The sequence below is a fragment of the Callorhinus ursinus genome, unplaced genomic scaffold (assembly GCF_003265705.2).
Source record: "Callorhinus ursinus isolate GAN/ISIS: 27379988/994484 unplaced genomic scaffold, GSC_fseal_2.0 scaffold12, whole genome shotgun sequence".
Classification (NCBI taxonomy): domain Eukaryota; kingdom Metazoa; phylum Chordata; class Mammalia; order Carnivora; family Otariidae; genus Callorhinus; species Callorhinus ursinus.
Genome location: NW_027397074.1, coordinates 65,305,624 through 65,325,135, shown reverse-complemented (window position 1 = coordinate 65,325,135; position 19,512 = coordinate 65,305,624).

Sequence of the window (19,512 nt, the reverse complement as noted above, 5' to 3'; positions counted from 1 at the left end):
TATTCATCTCTTCGGTGAGTCATCTCAAATTAGTCATATTTCATCTAGTGATAATTACAAATGTTGGAAATTTGTGATTAACTATAGTGAAAGTATTTTGAAAATAGAAAAAAACATTAAACATGAATAAAACACCTGTTTTCATAATCTTAAAACACTGCATTTCATACTTTAAAAAATAAAAATAGACACATAGAATGTCAATGTTTGTGTAGACAAAATGTAAGTATCTGCATCTGCTTATCTCTGTTGAATATAAAAATTTAAAAGTACAACAAGGTAAGTTTTAGTTTTTATTTTTAAATGACAATTATTTTTAGGAACAAAAAATATTTTTATGGTGGATCTTCCTATACAGTAAAAAAATTCTAAGTAATACTTCCACATGCCTTGATTAGTTAATATCAGTGGAATATGTGGTGCTAGCAAAAGTAGTTTCTTTATACGATAAAAAAAATTCCCTTAAAAAAATGAGTGGGTTCAAATACCATTTAAATTTGAATGACGAGGTGCCTGGGTGGCTCAGTAGTTAAGCATCTGCCTTCGGCTCAGGTCATGATCCCAGGGTCCTGGGATCGAGCCCCACATTGGGCCCCCTGCTCAGCGGGAAGCCTGCTTCTCCCTCTTCCACTCCCCCTGCTTGTGTTCCTTCTCTTGCTGTGTCTCTCTCTGTGTCAAATAAAATCTTTAAAAAAATTAAAAATTAAAAAATAAATAAATTTAAATGACTACTCATGTATGTTTATAGCAGCCTACACCAAACATGGAAAACAAAACAAATAATACAAACCAACTGTCTTGAAATTACTACAAAATTGCAATGTCAGTGGTCAAATAGAATTAAATGTAGACTAGCTCTTGAAATTCACTGACTATAAAAATATTGATACTACTGATGGTTGTTTGCATTTAACTTTTCATATTTTAATAGTTATCAATAAGAGAAATTGTAGCTAATATCCATCAAACCTATGTTTGGGAGATAAACTAGCATAAATGAAAGTGTCCTAAAATATTAGGATGAAGAAATGGTCTGGTGATTACATTTATTTTTTAAAAAACACTAATGTCCATCGACAGATGAATAAAGAAAATGTGAGATATATACATATATTTCTATATATATCTCATTATTATCATATACATTAGTCATCAAAAAGGATGAAATCTTACCATTCACAACGACGTGGATGGAACTGGAGGGTATTATGCTAAGAGAAATAAGTCAATCAGAGAAAGACAATTATCATATGGTTTCACTGATTTGTGGAATTTAAGAAACAAAACAGAGGATCATAGGGGAAGGGAGGGAAAAATAAAATAAGATGAAATCAGAGAGGGAGACAAACCATAAGAGACTCTTAACTATAGGAAACAAACTGAGGGTTGCTGGAGGGGAGGTGTGTGGGGGCATGGGGTAACTGGGTGATGGGCATTAAGGAGGGCACATGATGTAATGAACACTGGGTGTTATATGCAATAGATGAATAACTGAACTCTACATCTGGAACTAATGATACACTATATGTTAACTACCTGAATTTAAATAAAATAAATTTAAAAAAAACCAACACTGATATATGACAGAAATCATCCTTTTAGGAAAATACTGATGAAGTGCTGATAATAAATATGAAGAAGTCTACTTCTAAATATAAAAGTTGACATTTTTATTTAAATCCCTGGGAATGTCTATTTATTATAACTATATTAAAAGGCATTGCTTATCTAATTTCATTAATATAATATTGAGTTTATAAAGTTATATCTAACATTGTTGGTTACTGAGGCAGTTTAGGCTCTTAGGGAAGACCCTCAGGAATAATTGTCCAGACCACAAAACCATCATACCATCCAGCATGTTTAACAATAAACTTGACTAGGATATCAATGATGCACAAAATCAGTGTTGAGATCTGTTAGGAAAACCAGTTTAGCAACTTTCCCCATAATGTGAATCTTCAGACAGCACTACCTAAGGAGCAAATATTTGCTGTTCCTTATTGATATTTAAAAACATTGGATTCTCTGATTCTATTTTGTTTTCTGGAGTACATATAAATCAGGTAAATCAATGCTAAAATGACACATGGCCAGCCATGGTTAAAAATAACAAAATTAGGGTCACAACACTTTGTAACACTTAAAAATCACCTTCCAATGCAGCAGTGATTTTCCTTGCTTGTATTTTCAAGACCTTCGTCCACTCCTGTTTTAAGCTATTTTCTTTAGGACTTCATTATATTCCTTGGGAGACTATCTCACACTCTATTAGTTACAGTCAATTTCATCGCATTACTTGAAGTATAAACACCCACAGTTCTTTGCACCTCTTGTGAGCACATTTCTTCTCTCTTGGTATTTAATAACCTGTAGCCTGGCATTTGAATTAGGGGATAATTTTACCCCTTCTGGCAATATAGTTTTAAGTAGGGAAAACTATTTGTCAATTTCAAATTGCATTTTATATGAAGATAAGTTGCATATCCATTTTATATCAGAAAAATTATCAAAAACTTGGGTATAAGGCAAGTAAGTTAAAACACATCCTTTCAATATTATAGAAGGGCAAAAGCCACCCAAGGATTGTCTAGGAGAATGTGCTTAGTTCATTGCATTGTTTATTATTAATTAAAGATCCCAGATTTAGTGAAGTTACATGTGAATTTATAGATTTTCTATCCAATGAGGATGGAAATAATTTCTATCTGTTAGAACATGTAACTCCAAAGATTTATGACTTATTAGACATTAGAGAGTATTTTACCCAACTCAGAAATTTTATCCTAAATTTTCTTTGATAAATTGCCTACAAATACCCTAACTTCTTTTTTTTAAATACCCTAACTTTCAAAGTGTTCTTTGAATCAGTCATAACATCTTACCAGTCCCTTCACTAATTAAGGAATTAAATAAAATCTTTGACATGTTTATTTTGTATTTACCTGAGGGTCATGATTTTGCTTTTTTCCCTTAAGTTATGCTTTTATCTATGCAATGATTAAAATCCCTTCAAGTTATATGAGTAATAAGTTAAAGACACAGAACCTATCCAGATTATTGCTAAAAAATTCATAAACATTGGACTAAGTCTATATTATTACTATTGCAGTGGGAAGAGCCTGGTTGAATTTGTCTATAATATACATCTTATTTTTCTTTAGTCATTGTTCTTCATGTATCTTGCAGTTGGCAATATGTCAGAAGAATGAATAAAAAATTGTTTCAGGAATGTGATATAACTTCATTAAATGCATTTATATTCCTAAGACCTCATCAAATATTATTTCCATAAAAACTTATGTATATTTTATCTCTATGTATATCAAATACCAATACTAACTTGTTATTTAATAAAACCTCCAAATGCAATATTCAAAAATTTGCTAACTCCATGGCCTTGGCCTTAAGTAGATATTTACAAGTATACATGTTGAGACAGTTTTCATTTTTTAATTAAGAATAGTATGCCCCCTACTTCTACAAAATGTGTTTCTAATACAGCACCAAAACATAGATTATATACTAGGTGACTGAGTGCCATTATATCTGTCTGTTCAAAAATATCACTTTTTGTGGTAAAGAAACATCGAAAGTGAAGAAAAATATAAAGTATGAATTAGCAGGTGGAATGAGTTGAGTGAAATATAAAGCAACAGAAAGTGGGATATCATATTAAGTTAATAATTACTTCTGATCCTTGCCATAAATACAGCAAATATAAAATTGCACTCAGTCTTAGAAGCAAACGTAAAGTATTAAAAAAAAACTGAAAAATCATCACTTACCTGAACTCAAAGTGAAATTAGAAATCTCTACTGATATCATTAGTAATGCATACCAGTATACCTTATTTTGCCTAGAAATAGTTGGTTCAGGTATTCAGAATTTATCCATATATTAATTGATGACTTAAATATTGGCTTTGGGCTCCTTCAACAACCTGTGTGCATTTGGATTGTTTAGTTGACAGGGAAAAGTTAAAGAAAGAACATTTATTTTATTTTTTGCCTGAGTGCTACTTCAGAGAAATCATTTCCAGATGCCTGGAGATATAAAATATCTTAATTCCATTTCAGGGATAGATGAATCAGAAGCAAATAAAAGACATTTCCTTCAGCCACTTTCCCAATACCAACTAGTTGGCCAAGCCCACAAGAATGAGTCTCATAATTAATAAAGCTTTTAGAAATAAGGCTCTTAACTCACTCTCAAATCCCCAAGTATATTCGATTCCTGGGACTAAAAAATCTAGCAAGCTGGTTAATTGCATTTAGGACCTCAATTATCTTCTGTAGATGATTTAGTAGAGAAATGATATTCTTCTCCAAGCAACATAAATACAGCTAAACAAAAATCCTCCGAGGAATTCTTGAAAATCTATTTTCTTTTCTGTGCTATAAATATCAGAGATGTCATGAATTGGCTGATAGTGGTAGATATTAGCAACAGGGTTAATTTTAAAAGGTGTGGTTATAAAAAACATAAACAGAAATCAAAGTTAGACTGAGTTGAAAATTATATAAAACAAGAAAAGGTCATAAGCCTAAGAGTTTATGAGTAGTCTATGAAAATACTACCCAAATCCTCTTCTTTTGGTAAGTCTTATGAATAATCCAATTAAAAAATGGGCAGAAGACATGAATAGACATTTTCCCAAAGAAGACATACAAATGGTCAACAGATACATGAAAAGATGTTCAATATCACTCAACACCAGGGAAATGCAAATCAAAATTACAAGGAGATATCACCTCACACCTGTCAGAATCACTAAAATCAACCACAAAGAAATAACAGGTATTGGTGAGGATATTGAGAAAGGGGAGCCTTCTTGCACTGTTGGTGGGGACACAAACTGATACAACCACTCTGGAAAACAGTATAGAGTTTCCTCAGGAAGTTAAAAATAGAACTAACCTACAAATTCAGCAACTGCACTACAAGGTATTTACCCAAAGAATACAAAAATATGAATTCAAAGGGACACATGTGCCCCAATGTTTATTGCAGTATTATCTATAATAGTCAAATTATGTAAACAGCCCAAGTGTCCATTTACTGATGAATGGGTAAAGAAGATGTGGTGTGTATCTTGCCATTTGCAATCATGTGGATAGAACTAGAAAGTATTATGTTAAGCAAAATAAGTCAGAGAAAGGCAAATACCATATGATTTCACTCATATATGCAATTTAAGAAACAAAACAAACAAGCAAAGGGAAAAAAATACAGAGAGGGAGGCAAACCAAGAAATAGACTCTTAAATATAGACAACAAACTGATGGTTACCAGAGAGGTGGGGGGGATGGGTAAAAGAGGTGATGGGGAATAAGGAATGCACTTGCTCTGACGAGTACCAGGTGTTGTATGAAGGGTTGAATCACTCAGTATATTGTACACCTGAAACTAATGTGACACGGTATGTTCACTAACTGGAATTTAAATAAAAAAATAAAAAAATAAAAATAATTGTTCACATCAGAATTATGTCCAAATCATATGTGCAGAGTTCAAGGAGTTATCACAAAATAAACATACAAGTGCAATTACCATGAAATCCAGAAAAATACCATTTATACTACACCAGAAGCTCCCCTCATGCCACTTTACAATTGCCACCCTTCCTTCCTTCCCAAAGATAACCACCATCCTGAATTCTAATAGTCTTGATTAATTTTTCCTATTTTTAACTTCAAATAAATGGAAACACACAATATGTATTTTTTGGTTGTTTCTTTCCCTCAAAAAATGTTTGTTGAATTCATCTATACTATTTCTTTACCAGTGATTATTTCATATTTATTGTTATATAATATCCTAAAATATGAATATATCACACTTTATCCATTCCACTATTGATGGGCATGTGGGAGGTTTCCATTTTGGAGCTCTCAACATTTTTGCTCATGCGTTGTGGGTATATGTGCACACATTTCTGTTGGGAATATACTTAGGGATGGAATTGTTAGATTATGGGATATACACTACTAAGTAGTATTCCAAAATGATGAAGTAATTTATAGTCCCATCAGAAATGAGATTGTGCTACATCATTTGAGATCTTGATATCATAAATTTTTAAATTTAGCCATTATGGTTAGTGTGTAGATATATTGAGGTTACATTTCCCTGCTGAATAATAAGGTTGAGCATCTTCTAATACATTTATTGGCCATTTATATATCTTCTTTTGTGAAGAGGTAGCCCAATCCCCTTATACATTTTCTGTTGGACCATCTGTCCCATTTTTATTTATTTGTAGGCGGTCTTTATATATATTGGACATGAAACTTTCAACTCTTATATATGTTGCAAATATATCCCCCTACTCAATCGCTTGACTTTTTCTCTCTTACTAGTGTCTTTTGTTAAATAGAATTTTTAAAATTTTAATGAAATATTACTAATAGCTTATTTTTAATGATGTCCATATACTATTTTATAAACTTCCCTTAAAATTCTCTATTATTATCTTCAAGAAGTTTTATTGTTTACCATTCATATGTAGACATTTAATACACCTGGAATTGAACTTCATCTACTGTGTCAAGTAGTGGATTAAGAATTCCACCCCCCACACCCCCACCTTTTTTTCATATAGGCTTGGCCCAGCACTATTCCCTGATATAAACTATTCTCACTATTTTGCAGTTTCATCTTTATCATAAATCAAGAGTTGCTGTGTGTATATCTATTCCTGGACTCTATTCTATTTTATTAGTCTAGCATTGTTCCAGTTTTATGTTTATCCTGAAAATAAATATTGGTATCTGAGTTTGTTCTATTTTAGGATGAGCCTAGCTACTATTTTAAATTTTTCATAAATATAGTCAATGTGTAAATTTTCATAAACGTAACTAATAGAATTTTGGTTGATATCACACTGAAACTTTATGATTTCCCACAAACCAGTGTGTAGCAGGAAAGGCAGTTGACTACACCCAAATTTATTGAAAAAGAGCCAGAGATAACTTGTTCCCATTTATACTATACCAGAAGCTCCCCTCATTCCACTTTACAATTGCTACCCTTCCTTTATATTCAAAGGGTGAGTTCCAATGACAGACAGTAAGTGAGGAGATAACACCTCAGACCCTTTGGTTCCCTTAGTCTCTGAGAAAAACATTCCTATCATCTTTATCTGCTCCCCATCCCTCCTTAGTGAACAATAAAACTTGGACATAGTCCAAAGAGTACCACTAGATGGAGTAGGTCCAGATTCTGTCCCAAATTTGTCATTCTGAGGTATATAAATTGACTTCATTGACTCACTGGATTTCATTTCTTTCAATTGTAAAATTACCAAGGTCAATGTCATATTTCCTAAGACCATTTACTTCTACAAACAAAACAAAACAAAACTCTGTTCTTTTAAAATAATTTTTAACTTTGTTTTAAAGATTTTATGTTTAAAAGGTATTGAATAGGGTGTTCTGTTTCTCCTTAGGACACAGAAACACACAGAAAAGCCAATGTTTTCATTCTATCAGAAAAACTTAAAAGATAGATAAATTAAAACATATAGAAATGCAATAGATTTGTGACCTCTGCTGGGAAATAGGCTCAAATCACTGAAACAAGACACCAAAATGACTTACCAGTCCAAAAGATGGTGGTTGGTGGTTAGTGATATAATGCTATCATTTACTCTTGCCTCTTCACAACTTTTTAACTTGCTAATTAGAAACCATATCCAATTAATCTCAGCTGAAGACATCCATATCTAAAAAACAAGGATACAATGTGGCAGTCTCCTAAAGGTATATAGGAACACATGTGTAAAAAAAAAAAACTAGACTATTTGAGGAAAAAAAATTAATATCTAAATATGTTTTTATGAAATATGTTTAATATATATTAAGTAACTGAAGGATATATACAAAATTTGAAAATTAAATGGTTTTAGAAATATGTATTTCATTTATTTCTATGATTGAGAATGATCTTATCTTTCTGAGGGCATCATTTTAACAAGACTATATGAAAATATAGGTACAAACATTTAAAAAAATCACATGGAGAATACTTATTCACTGAAATTATTGATCATATTTGTTGTAATTTTAATGTTTTTTTGTACATCTATATTGGTTACCATCTCTGAGATTATACACAAGGCTTTGATGAAGTGCATACTAAATATGCCGTAAAAATTGTATGAAGGTTCTGCAAAATACCACTGTGCTTACTAAATCATGCATCACCAATGTTATGATTTGCAGTAATAAAGTTATGCTATGGTAACTTTTTTGGAACATTGCAGCATATGGTGCCAGATGCCAAGGGCATACTAATTAATGAGAAAATTAGCACATAGGTATTAGACCACTGTAATGTGTGTGCAACCAAAGCTTAAGATGTAGCTCAGAAAGCAAATTTAAATTTTAAGGTTAATGTTACACAAAATTTAATATCCTTAATAACAATATACAAACAAATATTCATGGTCTTTTGAATAATAAGAATATAGAAAGTATGCTATTTATCTAATCATTCTACCTTTTCCTTTTTAGGTAATAATTAAGCTGAGGAAAAAAACAGTACTTCATATGCTCTGATCAACCATACTGATCAAAAGTATTTTGTACATCCACTGGATACTCTCAAGAATAAGAGCAGATTTCAGGGTGAAGTCATCTATAGGTAGAACAGGGACTAATCCAATCTTTTTGCCTCAGGCCTCCTAAGTGAAGAAGAGAAACTGGCTGAACAGCCAAAAGGCCTCCCAGTTGATGGTCTTCCTGCCAATATCAAGCAGTCTCCATTACTAAGCAATTTACACTTACACAGTTCAAGTTTTTATAATAAAAATGCTACCACTTTACATTTCTATGGGCTTTAAATCTTTACAAATTACATCGTGATATAGAAGTTAAAAGTGTGAGTTCTGGAAACAGATTGGACAAATTCCCAGGGATAAATTCCAACTCCAGCACTTGCAATCTTTATGATTTGGGGAAAGTTGCCCAAATTCTTATTGGTTGCAGCCTTCTTCACTTGCAGTGGAAATTATTACAGTGTCTACTTCAAAGGGCAGTTAAGAGAATTGAATAATCCATGTAATGTACACAATGTCTGGCACATAAAAAGTACCTGATAAATGTGATTATAATTATTCGATCTTATTTCAGTTGAAGAAATTTGAACACCGGACTTTAAATGGCTTTCCAAAGGTTACAGAAGTGGTGAGTTGCAGAGTTGGGGAACTTGAATCCAGGACCCAAAGCTCCAAATCTAGAGCTTCTCACTGCTCTCCCACTACTTGATACAGAGATGGACAAAAACAGCTTGGGTTTATTTGATGGAATGTATCAGATTCAAAGGGCTATTTTACACTTAGTGATTATTTTCAGGTTTGATTTGACTCTATGGAAGCATAAAACACATCATCTTAAGGATAAATACCTCAGAACTCTCTGATTTGTCCCCAGATTGTAAACTCAGATGTGCATCTGACAAGCTGTATTGCTGATAACGGATGTTGAAAAGTGGCTACTCAAGAATCCAGGGAAAGGGAGCTTAAGCTTCATGCCTCTCTCTGTGGGTCAGTGTTCAAGTCATGGCACAATACTTGAGAAAATTTGAGTTAACAAGTTTGGAGTATACCTCTATGTTGCAAAATGCAAACCATTAAGAATAAAACTAAACACCACAACTATGTGCTTTAACCCATAAGTCTTCTGTCTTGTAGGCCAATTCTTTGCAACTAAAAAAAACAAAACTTCCCACTTTGAAAAGGGGAAACAAAAAACAAGCTGCAAGAGAAAATAAGTCTATCTATATTAGCTCTCTAGGTGGACCCTTCCCTGTAGTTTTCAGGAAGATTTGAACCCCCATCCCCAATTTTTCCAGTTGTCAACTCTTATTTTATATGTTTTATTTCCTTCCAAAGATCTTAAGCTTGCAATTTCAGGAAAATAAAAGACACTTCAGTTGGAATGCAGAAATCATCAACACTGCCCACCAGAGAACAAAAAAAGTTCTCAGAAAACTGCTTGTTGAGGCAGGTTCAGAAAGAATATTTGAAAACCGTCTTGCAAATTGAAAGAATGAAGCCCAAGTGACCTACATCAAGTGGGATATTAAAATATGTTTAATATACAAATCTGAAAGCATGACCACTAATAGAAATAGAACCATGTCATCCTTGTTAAAAACATGAAAATCATTAGCAGATTTCATTGACTCCTCAATGACCCTATAAAAATAGTTTGAACCTATAGGAGCAAATCTAATTTTGAACAGCCATTACCATTGATAAAACAGACTCTTTTCTAAAAGTGTATTTATTATCTCAAATGCAAAGAGATTTTTTGCTTTCTCTCTCCTTCCTCTACATTTTATTTTCTCGGTCATGCTTTGTGTGTAAAATCTAATAGTTTATTTTCTAAAACATCTTAAATGCCAACTAATCCATGAGCTGGCTAGTCTGAGTTAATGAAAAAACCCTGAATTATGTATTTTCAGAATGCAGTTTTATTACTTTCCAGTACAGAAAAAAAAAAGTAATTAACTTCAGAGTACAACAACAAAAAAATCTACACATGCAAAAATCTTTCTGAATGCTCAGTGAGGAGATATTTAGGAGCGTCTGCCTCCAATTCTGGTCTCCTCAATTAAAAGGAAATAATGTGAGATTTGTAACCATGAGCCAAACTCATGTTGTTTCCATTCAATCTCCAAGACTCAATATATGTTTATTGAAATTGCACACTTTGATGCCATTGCCTTAAAAAATGCTGTATTAGTTTTTCTCTTAATCTTTAAAGGTTACACAATGTATCTGGTATTCCTGGGTAGAAAATAACATAAGTATCCATACCATGATAATTAAAGAAACTCTCATCATATGGTTTTACTCAATTTTTCCTATATGAGAGACTTAAGATATTTTTATGTCACTGTATAGTCAAAACAAGAAATTCAAATAGGTTCTGAGAGCAGTCTTTGAAATGCTGATTGCCAGTAAATTAGTCATAAAGTTAAGGTTTAAATAATGGAAATAAATCATTTGAAGGAAAATAGGATTGATTTAAAATATCTTTAAAATACAGTAGGTGTTTCTCTTCAACAAATGGTGTTGGGAAAATTGGACAGCCACATGCAGAAGAATGAAACTGGACCATTTCCTTACACCACACACAAAAATAGACTCCAAATGGTTGAAAGACCTAAATGTGAGACAGGAGTCCATCAAAATCCTAAAGGAGAACACAGGCAGCAACCTCTTCAACTTCAGCCGCAGCAACTTCTTCCTAGGAAAATCGCCAAAGGCAGGGGAAGCAAGGGCAAAATGACCTATTGGGACTTCATCAAGATAAAAAGCTTTTGCACAGCAAAAGAAACAGTCCACAAAACCAAAAGACAACCGACAGAATGGGAGAAGATATTTGCAAATGACATATCAGATAAAGGACTGTATCCAAAATCTGTAAAGAACTTATCAACCTCAACATCCAAAGAACAAATACTCCAATTAAGAAATGGGCAGAAGACATGAACAGACATTTTTCCAAAGAAGACATCCAAATGACCAATAGACACATGAAAAAGTGCTCAATATTGCTCGGCATCAGGGAAATCCAAATCAGAACCTCAATGAGATACCACCTCACACCAGTCAGAATGGCTAAAATTAACAAGTCAGGAAACGACAAATGTTGGCGGGGATGCAGAGAAAGGGGAACCCTCCTGCGCTGCTGGTGGGAATGCAAGGTGGTGCAGCCACTCTGGGAAACAGTATGGAGGTTCCTCAAAAAGTTGAAAATAGAGCTATCATACGACCCAGCAATTGCACTACTGGATATTTACCCCAAAGATACAAATGTAGGGATCCGAAGGGGTACGTGCACCCTGATGTTTATAGCAGCAATGTCCACAATAGCCAAACCCTGGAAAGAGCCAAGATGTCCATCAACAGATGAATGGATAAAGAAAATGTGGTGTGTATATATATATATATATATATATATATATATATATATATATATCACATAATATATTATGCTGAGTGAAATAAGTCAATCAGAGAAAGACATGTATCATATGATCTCACTGATAATGAGGAATTCTTAATCTCAGGAAACAAAGTGAGTGTTGCTGGAGTGGTGGGGAGTGGGAGGGAAGGGGTGACTGGGTGATAGACATTGGGGAGGGTATGTGCTATGGTAAGTGCTGTGAATTGTGTAAGACTGATGAATCACAGACCTGTACCTCTGAAACAAATAATACATTATATGTTAAAAAAAAGAAGAAGATAGCCGGAAGGGGAAAATGAAGGGGGGGAAATTGGAGGGGGAGATGAACCATGAGAGACTATGGACTCTGAGAAACAAACAGGGTTCTAGAGGGAAGAGGGGTGGGGGGATAGGTCAGCCTGGTGATGGGTATTAAAGAGGGCATGTACTGAATGGAGCACTGGGTGTTATACGCAAACAATGAATCATGGAACACTACATCAAAAACTAATGATGTAATGTATGGTGATTAACATAATAAAAAAAATTGGAAAAAAAAACAGTAGGTGTATTAGCCAGAAATGACATTCAACTGATAGTGAAAGAGACGGCTCAACACAGTGGCTTACACATGATAGTGTTTCTTTTTCTCTTACATAAGAGAATCCTCCAGCCTTTGTGGTTGGCTTCTCTCTGCAAGTTTACCTCAGTTATAAGATGGTTTTAAAGCTCTAACCATCACACCCACAGCCCAAGCAGATGGAAGAATAAAGTGACCTTTCTTAGATGCTCCATTAAACCTTTTTCCAGCTTTATTCATATATAATTGACATAAAAAAATTAGTTTTAGGCGTACAATATAATGATTTGATATATGTATACATCAGGAAATGATTACCACAATGTCTAGTTAACACACTCATCACCTCACATAGCTACAATTCTCTTGTGATGAGACTTTTCAAGACTTACTCAGCAACTTTCAAATGCACAATACAGTATTAACTATAGTCACTGTCTGAACAGTGTATCCCCCAAATTTAATTTATCTTCTAACTGGAAACCATCAGAATTTTACTTATATCTCATGCAAATCTTATTGATAGAAGAGAAACTGAAACTTGCTGTTGTTATTTATTGGGCACATCACCATTCCAAGCAATAGAGCTTCTGTTACTCGGGAAAGGAATGGTGGATGGTTAGCAGGCAACTAGCAGGTTCCTTCCCAGGCCCTTACTCAACAGTCACCAACTGTCATCAAGCTTCTTTATGAACAAGAGTAGATAATCAGAAGCATTAGATATTTCATTTACTTTAAGAGAATCTATAAAATTTCCTTACTGGAGACCTTGAAATTAGGAGAACTCTTAGTAGACATAAAATTTCTACAGTTTACTTCCTTGGACATCTGGTACAGTGTTAAATGAATATATTACATATACAAAAGAATTAATCCCCACTAAGACAGTAAATAACATATGTATGAGGCAAAATGGAATGAGGCCAATTATCTTTGATGGATCAAAGGAAAAAGATCTGTTCTACCTGAGAGAGGTTAAAAAAAAAGTTTCACAATGAAAATGGACTTGGAGGGTGCCTGGGTGGCTCAGTCTGTTAAACATCTGCCTTTGGCCCAGGTCATGATCTGATCCTGGAGTCCCAGGATCGAGTCTTGCATTGGGCTCCCTGCTTGGCAGGGAGTCTGCTTCTCTCTCTGCCTTTGACCCCACTTGTGTGCTCACGCTCTCTCTCTCTCTCAAATAAATAATTAAATCTTTTTTAAAAAAGAAAAGAAAATGGACTTGGAGCTGGATATTTATATATAAATTTAATATATTTGTAGAAACAAATTTAATCTAATCTACAGACAATATTCTTGGTTAGAAGTTGACCCATTAAGTTATTTTAGCCTATTTTGTTTTTATTTATATTTTTTTTAAGTAGGCTCCACGCCCAACATGGGGCTTGAACTCATAATCCTGGGATCAAGAGTCTCATGCTCTACCAACTGAATGAGCCAGTCACCCTGATTTTAACCAATTTTGAATGTCTCTTCTTGACCCCCGATCATTCCTCAGTCCAATGTGATTAGCTCTCCACTCTCACCATCCTACTTATTGCGACCTTGGTAGTTCAGTTCATTTCAACAGGTATTTATTCAGCCACTTGAGGCTAATCTAAATAAAAAGTCCAGTGGATATTTCTATTTATATACACTCTCTCTTTAACCAATGGTTGGAAAAAAAACTCAACTATCATTTTTTTTGTACTTTTATCCTTTCATTCTACATTCATGGAATGTCTGAAAATTGTTGGTTCTCAGTGATGAGAATCCACTGCACTCCTCAAAACCACCTTCTTCCTTGTCCCAAAATAAATAACCAAATACAGCATCTCATCTCGAATTTTTAAAACTATCCTTTTTGGAACTTATTGAAACTATTTCTTCAGTTGGCTTCCATTGTCTTTCAGTGCCTAGTCAGTGGGACTGCCTGTGTAAAGTCTTAGATAATACTTTATATTTCAAGGTTCAATAAAGAAAAGGAGCTATAAGTTAGAATGACCAGAGTTTCTTACTAAAATGGAGATTCTTCCAAGAAGGAAAGGATGTTCAGAATTGACTAGATTGATTATTGTGAAGAAGTAATTAAGTTTGGCATATGTGATGCCCTTTGTGATCGTTGAAATAGCAAGGGCAAAGAATTTCAACAATTAAGATGAGGTCTCTATGGATGATAAACTAGAGATGAGAACTACAGAATGCAAAATGTGCTGGTGCTAAAAGTCAAGAAAATTCAGTGAATAAAGTATCTGTTGGACAGTTCACTTAGATAGCAACATATAATAGTGTAACTTATTACCAGTCACCATTTTGCTTTGATGGTGCTCAGTAATTCACTGACTAGAATTCATACCTGATTTTGGGAATGCAGTGACACAGCCTTTTTCTTTCTTTATATCTTTGCTGTGGGACTTTCAACCACATCCAGAAGTTGTATAAAGTACCACAAATTATCCATTAACCATGCTTCAATAATTAACAGCTAATGGCCAATCTGGTTTCACCTAGATCCAATGTCATACTGACCAGATTATTCTGGAGCAAATCCCAAATATGATATCTATAATTATTTCAGTATTTTTCTGTAAAACATAAGAACTCTTTCAAAAATATAATCAAAATAACATTTGAATTAAAAATTTGACAAAATTCCCTAATATGAGCAAATATGCAGTGTTCATATTTCCTGATTGTCCTGATAGTCTCACAGAATTTTAACAAATATTTGTTCAAATCAGAATCCAAATAAAGTTCATACAGTGCAATTAATAGGAATGCCTGTTAAGTCTATTTTAATTTATAGATTCTTCCTATCTCTACTTAATCCTTACAAGTTATATGTGGAGGAAATGGAATTGTTTTTTCCAGAAACTGAATTTTGGTGATAGCATTCCTGCTGTGCCATCTAACATGTTCCTCTGTTATCTGTATTTTTTTAAAAATTATAGTTAGATACAGAAGTGACAGGGACCTAGGTTTATTATTTTTTGTCAAGGATACTTCATATGCAGCAGTACACATATCAACTAAAAGACACATAATGTCTGGCTGTCTTCTGTTTTGCTCGTATGCAATATTAGCAGTTGCTGATGCTCCATCACAAGATCTATTTCTGCAAGGGTTGCAAAAATGGTAATTGTTTTTTCTAATTCCATAACTTGGTCTTCAGTTTCTTTCCAGAATATTTCTAAAAAAGGAGCTTCCTCTTATCAACTATTTGGTGCAAATGGTATGGAAAATGCAGAATAAATGCTTGATTTTCTTTTGTTCACAAGCATTCACAAGTTTATTCCCTAGCATTCTCCAAGTCATGAGCAAGATCATTTTTGGTACTATAAACTCTTAAACATGCTCGATGTGTTTCCAAGTCATTGTAGTTATGATCCTCAGTGCCCATTTTTGCCTAACAAGAAGCCTCTACCATAATGGCACTTGAGTTTTTCTGACATAACACACTAGAGTTTTATTTTGCTAGCTTAAGAATTTCACTTAGGGGCCCCTGGGTGACTCAGTGGGTTAAATGTCTGACTTCAGCTCAGGTCATGATCTCAGGGTCCGGGGAACAAGTTCCACGTAGGACTCCACGCTCAGTAGACTCCCTGCTTCTCCCTCTCCCTCTGCCCCTCCCCCTGCTTGTGTTCTCTCTCTGTCTGGTAAATAAGTAAAATCTTTTAAAAAAAAAAGAATTTCAGGGCACCTGGGTGGCTCAGTCCGTTAAGCATCTGCCTTTGGCTCAGGTCATGATCCTGGGGTCCTGGAATCAAATCTTCCACCATGTATTTTGAAACCGTTGTTAGTGTACAAGCATTTTGAATTACTAGGTCTCTGATAAGTTGAATCCTTTATCATTATGCAACATTCTTCTTTATGTTTGGTAGTATACCTGTTCTGTAGCATACTTCATCTGATACTAGAATATCAGTTTTCTAATGTTTAGGGTTTGCATGGTGTATCTATTTGACCCTTTTATGTTTGTCATATTCGGTCTTATATTTCTTTGTGATTTGTTTTATTTGCTGTCTTTTTTTGGAGGGATGGATATATTTTTTCTTATTTAGAAAGGTACCTATTTTTCTTCCAATTGTTATGTAGTGGTGACTTTATATAGTACCCTTAGTCCCTTCTATTTTAGGTATTCTGTATTGGTTCCCTACTCTAAGCAATATGAAAATTAACTGCTAACCCTTCTCTCTTGCAGGCATTTAATCTGTAGCAATATCCTTTTACTCTGTTAATTTCTATGAGGTGATAAATGAGCCTATTCTACCTTCCATATACTGTCTGTTACTATTCTCATTTTTAGTAGTTGGCTATATTTTTACTGCATGTACCCTTTCCATTCTATACTCTCTTCCTCAGATCCATAATTTAGTTTCACAAGTTAACATATACTCATTTCTCACTACAATTGATGTAAATGCTTTCCAGTCAATTTGGTGGACTGAAGTTCACTGTCGAGACTTTATGTAACGAACACTTATTTCCTGAAGGCCAGTTTGGCCAGATATAAAATTCTCAGCTTCCATTTTCCTTTCTTTGATTATCTTAGAAATGGTTTGCCATTTTCTTCCATCACACATGATATCAAAAAGTCTGATAAATGCTTATCTTTTGCTTATGAAGTATTTGGACATTTTGACTGCCAATGTATTTTTTTAGATTATATCTCAAATTGTCTATGGCCATACCACCCTGAACATGCCCAATATCATCAGATTATATTTCAAATTATGTTGTTATTGCTTTCCCTAAGTACACTGTACATCTTTTCAATATGTAGGCTTAATATTCTTTATTGAATTATGAGTTTGTTATTTTTGTCCAGTGCTTGGGTTCTTATAAGAATCATTTTATGCATGTTTTATGTTCTAACCAATCTTCTATATCTATCATTTACTCATTAATACCTTTTCTCCAATTCTTCTAAATCTCTTGCATATTCCATTTTGTATTTAATGTATTATCCAAGGTATTTGCTCTTTTTTGAATTCTAGTTTGAACTTATTTCCTAAATGATTTTATATTTTGAATTCTTTCACGAGTTATGTCAAATTACTTTAGAAACCTTCCTTTTCTTCAAACATCTCTTATCTCTCCGTTTATTTAAATCTGGTTGATCTACTCTTTTATAGCTTTCATTGTCTTAAATTATTTTAGCTCCTATCGCAAGACTATTGCAATATTTATATTAATCTTATTCTGATCATTGTTATCTTTTTAAATGTGGGGTGGGATTTTATTATAATTCTTTAATGTTGCTTATATTTTACCGGTATAGGTTTCCTAACTAATAGGGAAGGTGGACAAGAACAGCTTTCCAATACTTATGATGTTGTACTCTTTGTATAGTAAAAGATTCAAAAATATGGTCTTGAGCATTTTTAAGATCTGCCTCCTTTGCTCCCTTACCCCATCTTTTCTGGGTATTTTCTTTCCTTTGTGCCTATCCTGCTCAGGTCATATTCCAGTTTCAGAAGCATTTCTATATTATAGGGCTTGGTACTGGAAAACAGTATCCGTTGGTTAGTTTAAGAGTTTACTTGTCCAGGGGCGCCTGGGTGGCTCAGTAGTTAAGCGTCTGCCTTCGGCTCAGGTCATGATCCCAGCGTCCTGGGATCGAGCCCCACATCAGGCTCCATGCTCAGCGGGAAGCCTGTTTCTCCCTCTCCCACTCCCCCTGCTTGTGTTCCCTCTCTCGCTGTCTCTCTCTGTCAAAATAAATAAAATCTTAAAAAAAAAAAAGTTTACTTCTCCAGTTTGTCCCATAACAACTAACCCTTCTGTAGTCCTTCTACAGTCATTTCTGAACTGTAGCCTGAGAACTCTGCATCCTTAGTTCAGGCTACTTTCCTGAATTTGGCCCACTGACCTTCTCATGATAACTGCAATTCTGGGCTGCATTTCATGTTGTTGATTAAATGCATAGGTTTTCCTGCTTTAAAAGTCATCAGAAGTTACTTTTATTTCCTCTCTTCCTTCTACACAGCTGCTAATACCAAATATGCTTTATTGCTCTTGGTGAGTTGGCTGACATATATTTTGGATTCTTGGGATTTATTTGTGGATAATGTGTGTTTTTAAAGTTGTTAATCTAGTCCTGTTTTCTTTTTTTGTTTTGATTTTTAATGGTGGGGGGTGATTTCCCAAAACTATACCATTGCTGAGGTATCTTACCAAAAAGGCCCTGTTTATTTTTCTTTTGTCTGTATATCTGTGCTGCCACATCAACATGCCCATTTTATACTTCCCTTTATTTCCTTCATAATTTTCTTCTTACAATATCTGAGTATATGTTAAGGGGGAGGCTTATTAGTATTGGAAAAAGGTAAGGAAGATTAATAAAGGAAGTCATCATTTTGGTATTATATTCACATCTTAGCCATTTCTTCCACGGTGTATATACTGTATTAAAAAAAGTATACAGGTGTACTTTCCCCCTTAAAGACAGAAAGTATGGCACTTAGACGGATATGCTATTTTTACTCAACATCCAGGAGCATATCAGATAAACTATTAAGGATACACACCAGTCTTCTGATCCCCACTGTCCCTCGTTGCTTTTTTGGAGGTAATTGGTAAACAGACCAATTTAAACCAAACAAATTTGGTTAAAACCAAACAAATTACACTCTTAAAATGTCCATTATAATGCAGTATTCATTTTAAAATACAGTATGTTTGCATTTTATTTAATGTTAAAACTTCATCTGATGGAGCCTGCCACAAAATATTAAATATTTTATTGTATTTTAAAAAATAACCCAGTTGCTACTAATCACCTCCCTAACATTTCACAATGTCATGTTGCATTCATAGTCTCCAAAGCCAAGTGAGAGAGAAGCAAATTCTTTGATTTAAAAAGCATGGAAAAAACTCCACTAAACATGGCTCATAAGCAGATGTTACATTTCCATTGTTGAAGATATTTTCTTGATTTACAGAATCATCACAAATGAGGTTGCAAAAACACTATTTTTACAAACAACTTCG